Raw genomic sequence first — 11472 nt, forward strand, 5'->3', positions numbered from 1 at the left:
GAAGGCCTTAGTCCTATATGCAGTCAACTCAGGTTCGACTCTGACCCACAGTCCTTTGCCACATGTCTCTGCCCCTTTCCTGTCAGCCTACTGTGTTAAAAAGCAAGCCACTAGAGCTATGAAAAATCTCCAAAAAAAATGTTTTGTGCTTTTCATGGGTGCTACCATGTTTACATTGATTTTATACCTGTTTGTCAACAACATGCTAGCAACTACATGTAACCAAGCTGTTTTAAGGCTTCTCCCTCTTCAATCTTCCCCAAATTTTCTCCATCCGGCACTAAGTCTGTAATCTCGCGAGACTTGCCGTGAGATTTTCCCACGAGACTTCCGGTGAGATTTGAATAAATAGGGCCACTCACTGTTGTTGTATTTAGTGTGGGGCTGGTGTATGGAGCTGCTGCAAAAACTTCTACCACCGAAGGTCGATGCATTTGTTTTGAGCCTTGTAAAGAACGGAACTGGCCAGGTTCCTTGGATTGCAGACCACAGTTTAGTGACCAATTCTGTATTTATTCATTTGGAAAACTGAACTGGCTTGTTTGTACTTTTTGTGTACAACTGTAAATATTGTAAATATTTTCTTTCCATATATATTACACAATTTTTTGCACCTGAATTCTGTGTTGAGTCTCATTAAGCACATCTTCAACATTCTCCCAGAGCTGAACTTAAATCTTCTGATGTTCTGATGATTATTGCTTTTATTTTATTTATTCTTGTATCGGCATTTTCATAAAGAAGTGCTACATACATGTGGTAGAATTCTTTGTTTTTGTAGCTTGTGGGAGAGAAAAGAGTGGGAGGCTGAAATGGATTGCAACATATATTGTTTGTCTCCTGTCTATTAATGCACTGGCTGACTTGATATACTACTGTAGCCAGGAAAAACTTTGCCTAATTGCTATCCTTAATAACTAAGAAAGAGATTGGTAATTTTATCAACGTCAGAATGGGACAGCATGGGACACGTCTCAGAGAGGGTCTGATCTGGTCTGAATGGAAGAGGATTTCCATTCAGTACCAACTAGACAAAACTAATTGGTCCCTTTTATATACCAGTGTTATCTTATGTGAGAGTTCACATCACAGTTTCTCACCTTCTCGCACCAGCAAGATGAAAAACAATATCCCCAGACATAATCAAATCTGCAGCTACAACAGGAAAGTAAATACCTTTTTTTCCGTCAACAGTCCTTCGTAGGAAATTACTCTCGAAACAGGAATAATACTTTAACACTTTTAATCTAAACAAGCCAGAGAAATGGTACAGATCAGTACTGAGGCTCTTGGCAGGTATCGACACAGGAAAAAGGGACGAGGTAGAGCGAGCCCATAATGCTGATTAGTCTTTATAGAAGGCAATCTCCTCCTCCACAATCCTCCCATTGTTGTCAGTAGAAAACGTGTCATCACTCGGTTATAATCTGTCAAGTGTACATTCTGCCGTGAGATAACTGACCCATCACTATGTACGTTACATCTGTGACGTACATAGTGCCTCTGAATGGCTGTTGTGGTAAGAAGTGTCACTTCCTGTTTCTGTTGCTGTGGTGTGGACTATGATTTGGTGTTCCAGACTCTCCTTTTTATCTTTAATCTCTTTGCTGTGACATCTCTCTGTTTCTAACACATAAGCACATTTAAAACACATTCTCTGTTGCAGCATGTATGGAAACTCCTCGTGTTTCACACGGTTTGCCTTACACGGCGCTCAAGAGGTCGTTAGCCTAGCCATAGCCTAGCTTTTGCCTCACAATAGCTTCCTCCTCTGTCCTTCCATCAGCTTCTCCGTCTCTGTCTCAGTCTCCCCCTCTCTCCTGCTCTATGTATCTGATATTTAGTTATTCCTTTGCCTCCTTTAATGATAGCTGTATGTGTAATAAATGGAGTGTTTTTATAGCTTTGGAGGCGAGGGTGTCAGAATTGGAGACCCAGCTCCGAGCTGTTGAAAAGCCAGTGGATAGCACGGAGTTACAGAGATTAGTTTCACATAGTGGTGCTCCAGCAGCAGCCGAGCAGCCGGGTAACCAGGCCGGCTGGGTGACAATAGGAAGCATAGCTCTAGATTCCAGCCCCAAGGTCACCACCAACCCGTCTGCGTTTCTAACAGATTTTCCCCACTCAGCGACACAACCGTTGAGAAGCCGACTCTGGTAATTGGCAGCTAGATAGTCAGAAACGTGGCACTAGAGACACCAGGGACCATAGTCAAATGCGTGCCAGGGGGCAGAATGGGCGAAATCAAATCCTAACTGAAACTGCTGGCTGAAGATAAGTGTAAAGATTGTTATTCACGCTAGAGGTAATGAAACCCGTTTACGCCAATCGGTGGTCACTAAAGATAGCTTTGGTGTGTAAGTTTGCTAAAACAATATTGGACTCTGCAATTTTCTCTGGTCCCCTGCCTGATCTTTTTATTTTATTTAACCTTTATTTAACCAGGAAAGCAATCCCATTGGGATTAAAAACCTCTTTTTCAAGGGAGTCCTGGCCACGTGATGACATGTTGTAACAGTTATTATACTGCTTAGTTCCTCGTTATGAATAGGTACCACCACAAGGGGGCGCCTATTCCCTTTTTCTTTGGTTGTAAGAGTGACAGAGAAAGAACTAGTCTTCCCCGTGTACGGAGAGAAGATTATGAGTGACAATAAAGAAGAGGTGTGGAAAACTTTAACAGTGCGTCCTGCTGTTTTGAGTTAGAGTGGCTAACCCCATCACTAACTCCTCCAGCCTCCCACCGCAACGTCACAATTGGCGCCCGACCGTATTTTGGACCTTTTCCCTCTAGGATATCGATTCAGCTTTGGACTAGAGGTGATTGCTAACGAGTTCCTTGTGGATGTCTGTTTCACGGGGTGGATACAGTTCCTGAGCGGAATACGTCGTGATCAGTGTTAAAGTTTGCTGGAAGCGTTCATTGCCCGCATATCGCTGGACGTCGTGATGAGCTGTCCCGGTCGAATTTAATTCCTGAGAGCTCTGCGCCTGCTAGTCTGCTGAAGAGGTTATGTTTAAACGACAAGACCAACGCATGTTAACTGAATGAACTCACAATTGCTGAGGACTGGGTGAATTTTGTGGATTATTGTTCAGTGGAGTTAAATCATACACACTATTTTGTGGATTTTGACTCGTTGCCCAGCGGATGGATACGGACAGACCGTGCTGCACAGCAGAGGCAGCGAGAGCAAGACATCCGCGTGGGCTCGTTTGTTTCTCTGTTTAAGAAGATATCATATTTTATATTTGGGCATTTCCTGGCCTATGAGCCCTACTGCCAGTGCTGACATAGAAATAAAAGTAAAACGGACTGAACATTGAAGAACACAAACAATTTTGTTCACGCTCCCGAGCGTTTTTGGTGTGAATATTGCATCATTTTTTGGACTCTACCATAAAGGTTAAAGAAACAAAAATGGCATTTGAACCAGATTTTTCTGTTTTTGACTCCGACATGGATATTGACTCTCTTCAATCTATACCGCCGCAGCAGAGAGCTCCAGACCTCTGTCAGCAGGTACAAGAATTAAAAGATGATGTCAAGCAGCTGAGGGATGTCCTTCAAAACACGTTGTCCCTGCAACAGAAAATGCTGAATCATCTGGATAAGGTTAATTCCTGTGAGTCTGGTGGACCTTCTGCACGACAGTCTCCAGCAGCTCCTGTGGCCACCTCAACACCATATGTACCTCCTGTGAATATCACTGCGAGGCATTCCAATGACACATGCCCTTATCCTGAAACTCGACATGGATATTGACTCTCTTCAATCTATACCGCCGCAGCAGAGAGCTCCAGACCTCTGTCAGCAGGTACAAGAATTAAAAGATGATGTCAAGCAGCTGAGGGATGTCCTTCAAAACACGTTGTCCCTGCAACAGAAAATGCTGAATCATCTGGATAAGGTTAATTCCTGTGAGTCTGGTGGACCTTCTGCACGACAGTCTCCAGCAGCTCCTGTGGCCACCTCAACACCATATGTACCTCCTGTGAATATCAGTGCGAGGCATTCCAATGACACATGCCCTTATCCTGAAACTCAGAGGGACCTGCATAGCTCTTTCCTACAGACTCATTCAGCTGAGCTAACCAACACCACAAGAGTGATTGCTGCTGCACTACATCACGCCAAGCTGGAACCACCAGTATTCGCTGGGGATGGTGAAGTGCAGGCAGAGGACTGGTTACAAGCTGTGTCAGCATACAAGTCCACTTTGAACTTAACTGATGTCCAGATTCTGAATGAGTTGCCCAATTTTCTCACGAAAGAGCCTAGTAAGTGGTTTAAAGCCCCTCGTTCACACATTAGCTCATGGGTGCGCTTCTGCCAACTTTTCCGAACAGTCATTCTGCCCACTGACAACCAGGAAAGAATTCTCAGAGGCATACTCGACCGTGTCCAGTCAGATGATGAACCACTACCGACATTTGTAGCTCACATGTTGAGTGAGTTTAATAAGCTAAGTAGCCCACCACCTGAAAAAGAGCGTATTCAATTAATATGTAAACATTTACTTGAAAGATACAGGATGGCTCTGTAATGGCTCGCCTGTATCTTCTGTGATGGAGTTGCTGCTCAGGGCTCATGAATTGCATGCTGTACTAGGACCTGATAGCCACCAGAATCTTCAAAAAAGACATTGGAAGCAGCAGAGAGCTGAGCCACGCTGTTATAAGTGCTCAAGCCCTGGATATACATCGAGAACGTTTCCGGCCTGTAATCAGGACCATAGTCAACAGCACATGTCGGCTCGGTTCCATAATGAGATCACTCCCACTACGTCCTTTGACACACCTGAAGCTGAAACAAACAATGGAAACTCCAGCCCACCTGTAGATGCAGCACCCCAAAGGCCGTTGGGAAACTTCAAGGGGGGGAGGATATTTCGTCGAGGCAATCCTCCCTCCAGACGTTAACTGAGCCTCAACTTTCTGCAAATACACTCCACATCCTTGGTCATGTGGAGGACAATGAGTCTAATGCTGCCTGGTACACTCCATTTAAGACTAAGCTGAACTTTAATGGCACCTGCACCGAGGCGACTCTGGACACAGGCGCTTCACTTTCAGCTGTACGTGCAGATCTCATTAATCTCAATGGGGTTTGTCCGCAGAAGGTACGTCAGTGGCAGGGGCCGCCAGTGAGCCTAGCGGACAACGCCCCTTGCCTTCCAGAGGGTGTGGCTTGGCTGAGTATCGGCTTTATGAACAAGCGCTTTTATCAACGCTTTGCCATCATCCATAACCTGTCTTCCCCTTTCATATTAGGGATGGATTTTATGATGAGAGCCTCAATAACCATGCACATACCGACAAGGACAGTTTTTATTGATGACAGTCCCTGCCCTGCCCTGGATGAAAATGAGGAACACAACCTTGAACTGTTTCTTGTTGAACAGACACCATGGAGTCAAAAGTGGCCGAGGCGAGCCTAGAGGAAACGCAAAAATCAGATCTATATGATCTTCTTTCCCGCCACAGCTCCACTTTTGATGGACACTTTGGACAAACTTCAATGGCAGAACATGTGATAAATACCGAAACCGACAAGCCCATAAATCTTCCTCCCTATCGCTCATCTCCAACCAAAAAGCGGCTGATTGAGGATCAAGTGCGACAAATGCTGGAAGACAACATAATCGAATCCTCTACCAGTCCATGGGCTGCTCCAGTGGTTATTGTGAATAGACCTGGTTCTGATCCAAGATTCTGTGTGGACTATAGGGGTTTAAACCAAGTCACACAAAAGAACTCTTATCCATTACCATGAATTGACGAATCCCTCGACTTTCTGGCTAGGGGAAAGTACATTTCAACCCTGGATTTGGCTCGAGGATATTGGCAAGTTGCCGTTTCGGAGGAGTCCCGACCAAAAACGGCTTTTGTGTCTCACTGTGGCCTCTACCAGTTCTGTGTGCTGCCGTTCAGCTTATGCAATGCGCCAGCGACATTTCAAAGGCTCATGAATTCTGTGTTAGCAGGCCTGATCTACAAAACATGTGCGGTGTACTTTGATGACATCGTGGTGGCATCTCCCTCATTCGAGCAGCACTTGAAAGATTTGGAGGAGGTCCTGACCAGACTGGAAGCAGCTGGCCTCACGTTAAAACTGAAAAAGTGTCAGTTCTGTCTGAGTCAGTTCACATTTTTGGGTTATCGCATAACACCCGCAGGCATAAAACCTAACCATGATAAAATCAAAGCTGTCATTGATTTCCAGCCACCATCCACAGTGAAACAGGTCAGACAGTTCCTGGGACTGACTGGTTATTATCGGCGCTTTGTCAAGGATTATGCCCGGCATGCTGACCCACTCCATAAGCTCACACAGAAAGACACTGTTTTTCACTGGGATGACAAATGTCAGCAAGCCATGAATGTTTTGAAAGACCGAATCACATGAGCCCCTGTGTTAAGATTCCTGGACTTTGCTAGGCCCTTCTATGTTCATGTTGATGCCTGTGATCTAGGACTGGGCGCTGCTTTGATGCAAAAAGATGAAGAAGGCCGAGATATTGTGGTCTCGTATGCGAGTCGTTCTCTACACAAGGCTGAAAAACCATACTCAACCCCTGAAAAAGAATGTTTGGCCGTCATTTGGGCTCTGGAACACTTCAGGCCATATGTTGAGGGCCTTCACGTGACTGTTTTCACAGACCACAACAGCCTTAGGTGGCTTATGTCTCGCCCGAACCCCTCTGGCCGGCTGGCTAGATGGTCTTTGAGACTGCAAGACTTTGACTTTTCAATCGTCCACAAGCCAGGATAACACAATGCAGTTCCTGATGCTCTTTCCAGGAATCCCCTGCCAAATCAAAGTGACATGCCCATTGATATCCTGCCAGAACATGCTGTTACAGGCAGTTTGGACCTCCGTTCCTTGCCCCCAGTGTTATTGTCGGATCGTTCGCACATGAGGCAGCTGCAAATGGACGACCCTGTGACGGGTCCACTCCTCAGAGACATCGAATCAGACTCATCGGTTCAAATGGACAGTGAATGCCAAGAACAATATACTGTCTATGACAGTTTGCTGTATTACAGGGACCGAAAGCCTGTATGCAGTTTACATCCATTAAAAGAACTTAAACTTTTTGCCCCAACATCTCTTTGTGGCACCCTGCTGAGCTATTACCATGACCACCCCACTGCTGGCCATCTCGGTGTTTCCAAAACACTAATGAGACTACGACACAGGTTCTTTTGGCCTGGCATGGCAGGTGATGTCAAACGTTATGTCACTTCTTGCTCGGCCTGCCAACTCACAAAACCAAGTCAACAAAAGCAAGCTGGTCTCATGGTCCCTATTGTACCCAAGAAACCCTGGGAATACACGGGAGTGGGTCCCTTGCCCCGTACTCAGTCAGGAAATGCTTATTTGCTGGTGTTTGTGGACTATTTTTAGAAGTGGATTGAGGTGTGTGCAGTTAGAGAAGCCACAGCTCGGGTCGCAGCTAGCAAGTTCTTGAGTGAAATATTTGCTAGGCATGGTAGCCCCACCTACCTCATTTCGGACAGAGGCTCTCCTTTTGTTAGTGAGCTGTTTGAACACACTGTGTCAGCTCTAGGCTCAACACACAGGCTTACTACAGCCTATCACCCGCAAACAAATGCGACAGAGCGTGTGAACAGGACACTTAAAACAGCCATCCATGCCTATGTGAATGACAAACACACCGCTTGGGACAGGTTTCTACCACAAATCTGTTTTGCACTCCGCACAGCCCCGCATGACAGCACGGGTCTTAGCCCATCCATGATGTTGTATGGACGTGAGCTGGACACGCCTCTCGACCTACTCATTCAACCAAGCGCTGATGGACTGGATGACCCAGGTGTGCAATATCCAGAGACTCTGAGAGCCTCCCTCAGGGATGCTCATCACCACGCCAGGGCTGCGCTAGATCTCAGCCACAAAACACAGAAACACTACTACGACTTGAGACACCGCCATTCTGCTTTTGGGATTGGTGATCTTGTTCGAGTGAAGTCTCACCCAAGATCGGATGCTTTGGCTAATTTTACAGCTAAAAAGGCCCCTTCCGTGTCAGTCAGAAACTCAGCGATGTGAACTACAGACTGATTGATGTTGAAACTGGAGCCGATGCTGGAGTTTTCCATGTTGTGAACATGCAACCTTTCCATACTTGGGACTCTGCCAGCTGCAAAAAGACCGCCAGTGCAGCTGCACGGGTGGATCACATGGACGATGACCTTGAGGACGGTTCCCCTCAGACTGACGCCATCCTTAACCTCCCTCCAGGTGATGTGCCGAATGATATTCGCCACTCACGGGAGCCTCAAGGGGTCGGTGAGACCAACGCTGATGAGACTGGCCAAGCTTCAGGATATGATGGACATTACAGTCTGAGAGCCCGACGTCATCCAAGGATCACAACTGGTTGGTCAGATCATAAATGGACAAATATCTACCATACTGACAGGCTTGACAGGATGTAAGGTTATATTTGTTCAGGTTAATGAATGCATGGGGGCGCCTATTCCCTTTTTCTTTGGTTGTAAGAGTGACAGAGAAAGAACTAGTCTTCCCCGTGTACGGAGAGAAGATTATGAGTGACAATAAAGAAGAGGTGTGGAAAACTTTAACAGTGCGTCCGGCTGTTTTGAGTTAGAGTGGCTAACCCCATTACTAACTCCTCCAGCCTCCCACTGCACCGTCACAATGTTTAGCCGCGTGTCATCATTCAACCCCTGGTTGTCTAGGTGGTGTCCTGAAAACAACGTGGGCTACATTGATAACTGGCAAACTTTCTGGAGAAAACCTGGTCTGATCTGGAGAGATGGCATCCATCCCACTTTAGATGGTGCAGCTCTTCTTTCTAGAAATCTGGCTGGATTTATTAGCTCTCCAAAATGCTGACAACCCAGGGTCCAGACCACAAAGCAGAGCCGTAGTTCAACACATCTCCCTGTAGCTTCTGTACTGTTACCCACCCATTACCCTATTGAGACAGTGTCTTTCCCACGGCCAAAACTTAACAGATTAAAAAAGGATCTAAAAGGAGCAAATCATAAAAATCAATATGACTCAACTTGAACCAAAAAATAAAATAATTATGTGGTTTATTAAATATAAGGTCTCTCCCTCCAAAGACTTTGTTGGTTAATGAATGGATTTCTGAAAATCAGATTGATTTATTTGTCTCACAGAAACCTGGCTCCAAGAGTATGGAGGACCAAGTCTTCCATATCTAAAAATAAATACAGAAATAAATAAATGCTCAATAAATAAATAAGCATACAATTAATTGCCACCAAATTAATAAATGTAGGTAGAAATTAAATTATACAGTGAGACATAAATGTATATATCTTTTTTAATTAGCTTATTCTTTTATTCGCCTTTGTAATAATTACCTTATTTATTTATTGTGCGTTATAATCTTCAACTTTATTTATTAATTACTTATTTTTTTAAGTATTTATTTTTGTGCATGTTATAATATTTTTGTCTTTTATTCTTCCTTTGTATTTTTTTACCCCATATATTTCTGTGATGCTATTTATTTCTGCCTGTCGTTTTTACATTTCTGCCTGTCCTTTTTACATTTCTGTATGCACTTCTGCCTCATTATGCAAATGAGGAGGGGCTGTGTCTTAAGGGCTCAACTTCTTCCCATTGGTTGGTTAGCATTTTAATGCATCGGTCAAATCTACATGGCTTTTCCCCACACTAAAGGATTGTTAAGTAATGTCAAATTTAGCAGTCAGACGTTCAGTGTCCGACCTCTTAAGGAAAGCTGCTAATAGACTGGAAGAATTAGAACGCTGTACATTTGGGATCTGAATGTTTTTCTGTGGTTTCTTCTACAAAACAGACACCTCTCAGCAACCACCGCAAGGCAGACACTGAGCTACAACCGTAGTTTCCTCAAAACGAGTCTCCCATCGCGCTGGGAGAATTACATTGGACCCTATGCAGAGCTCGCTTGATAAGAAAATACTGTATGTAAAACTTCCTGATTCCAAACAGCCTGATGTAAAAATCAACCGGCCAGGTATATTTTTTTACCGGCCAAAATATGAATCCTCACCAGACCTCAATTTTTATAAAAATCAAGAGTGATATTATGTTACTATTCGGGGGCGTGGTTGGCAGCGTGGCTGACTGGACCCTGGAAGAGAAATCTGTTTCCTGACTTTAATAAAAAAAAAATATTGTAGTTGATTATAAAAGACACAATATGAATTATTAGATTCACATCCAAGCAATAAAAAACACTACAGATTATCATTAGTCTATCCATGTAGGTGAATGAGGCGGAGTTTCATTAAGCCTATACATCCCAACATTTTCCCTCAGCTGCAACACTTAAAGCACGCAGGGTTCACGCTGCGTCTTTACGCATGATCCAGCTGCTGGATTTTACCCTGGTGCGCCAGGGCCGGATTATCCATAAGGGCCAGTGGGCCAGTGCCCAGGGGCACCAACCATGGGGGGGGGGGGGCACCACATGCTTTAAAAATATATTTTTCATAAATTGTTATATTATTTACTTGAAATTGTTGAAAGACCATGCATTATTCGTTTTGTGAACACTGATGTCACAATAATAATAAATGATAAATAAATCAAGATTTTTTTGATTTCAACATTTTAAAATGAGATATTTGAATATTGCTCACTGCTCATATGGCTACATGTAGTTGTGTAAGTTAGTAAATAGTAAATTACATTACAGAAATCCCCTTAATTATGTCTGATGTTTTTGACCGGAGGACAGCACGGGTAAGGGGGGGGGGCTTTGCCAGGGGCACCACATTGTCTTAATACGGGCCTGTGGTGCGCTGCGCGCGAGGAATAAACAGTGGGGATGCATAAATAAAGACTCTAAAGGACTCCTTTAGGGAGGAGATAAGAAATAATTGGTCTGAGCTGCAGCCCCTGATGTTACATGTTCCTTAAAATGATCCTTAAAAGTGCGCACCTAAATTACATGTAACGTAATTTTGCGCACCTGAATTCAAGCGCAAGGATCCACGCCCTCCGAAGCACCGCTGGTTTTGTGTCGTTAAAAACCAAAGAGCATGAAATACAGTTACTGACTCTCCTATTGACTTTAATTGGCACATTTTGGTACGAGTGGAAGGACATTAAACGCAGTGATTCACGTTTTGAAGGCTGGCCGCTGATAAAAGCACCTGGAAGGGGGGCGGCGCAATAAGAGCGGCGAAGCGCAAAACCGCAGCGCACGTTGTTAAAAAAAATGCTGAATAAATAAGAACGAAACTTATAAACAGACTAATTGGCGTTTTAGAATGCATCTGGTTAGCAGCTCTGTTTTCTGATCCAGCGTGCAGCATGACTGGTTCTGAATGTGAAAGAAGCTGAACCAGCTCCGTAGAAGGCAGGTCTAGACTGAGCTCTGGATAGACAGCTGTGAACGGATCATCCGCAGCCCAGATAGTTTTTGTTATTTTTATGTTCTTTTTATTTTATTTGGT

This window comes from Fundulus heteroclitus, unplaced genomic scaffold (genome assembly GCF_011125445.2).
Source record: "Fundulus heteroclitus isolate FHET01 unplaced genomic scaffold, MU-UCD_Fhet_4.1 scaffold_28, whole genome shotgun sequence".
In the NCBI taxonomy this organism is placed as follows: Eukaryota; Metazoa; Chordata; class Actinopteri; order Cyprinodontiformes; family Fundulidae; genus Fundulus; species Fundulus heteroclitus.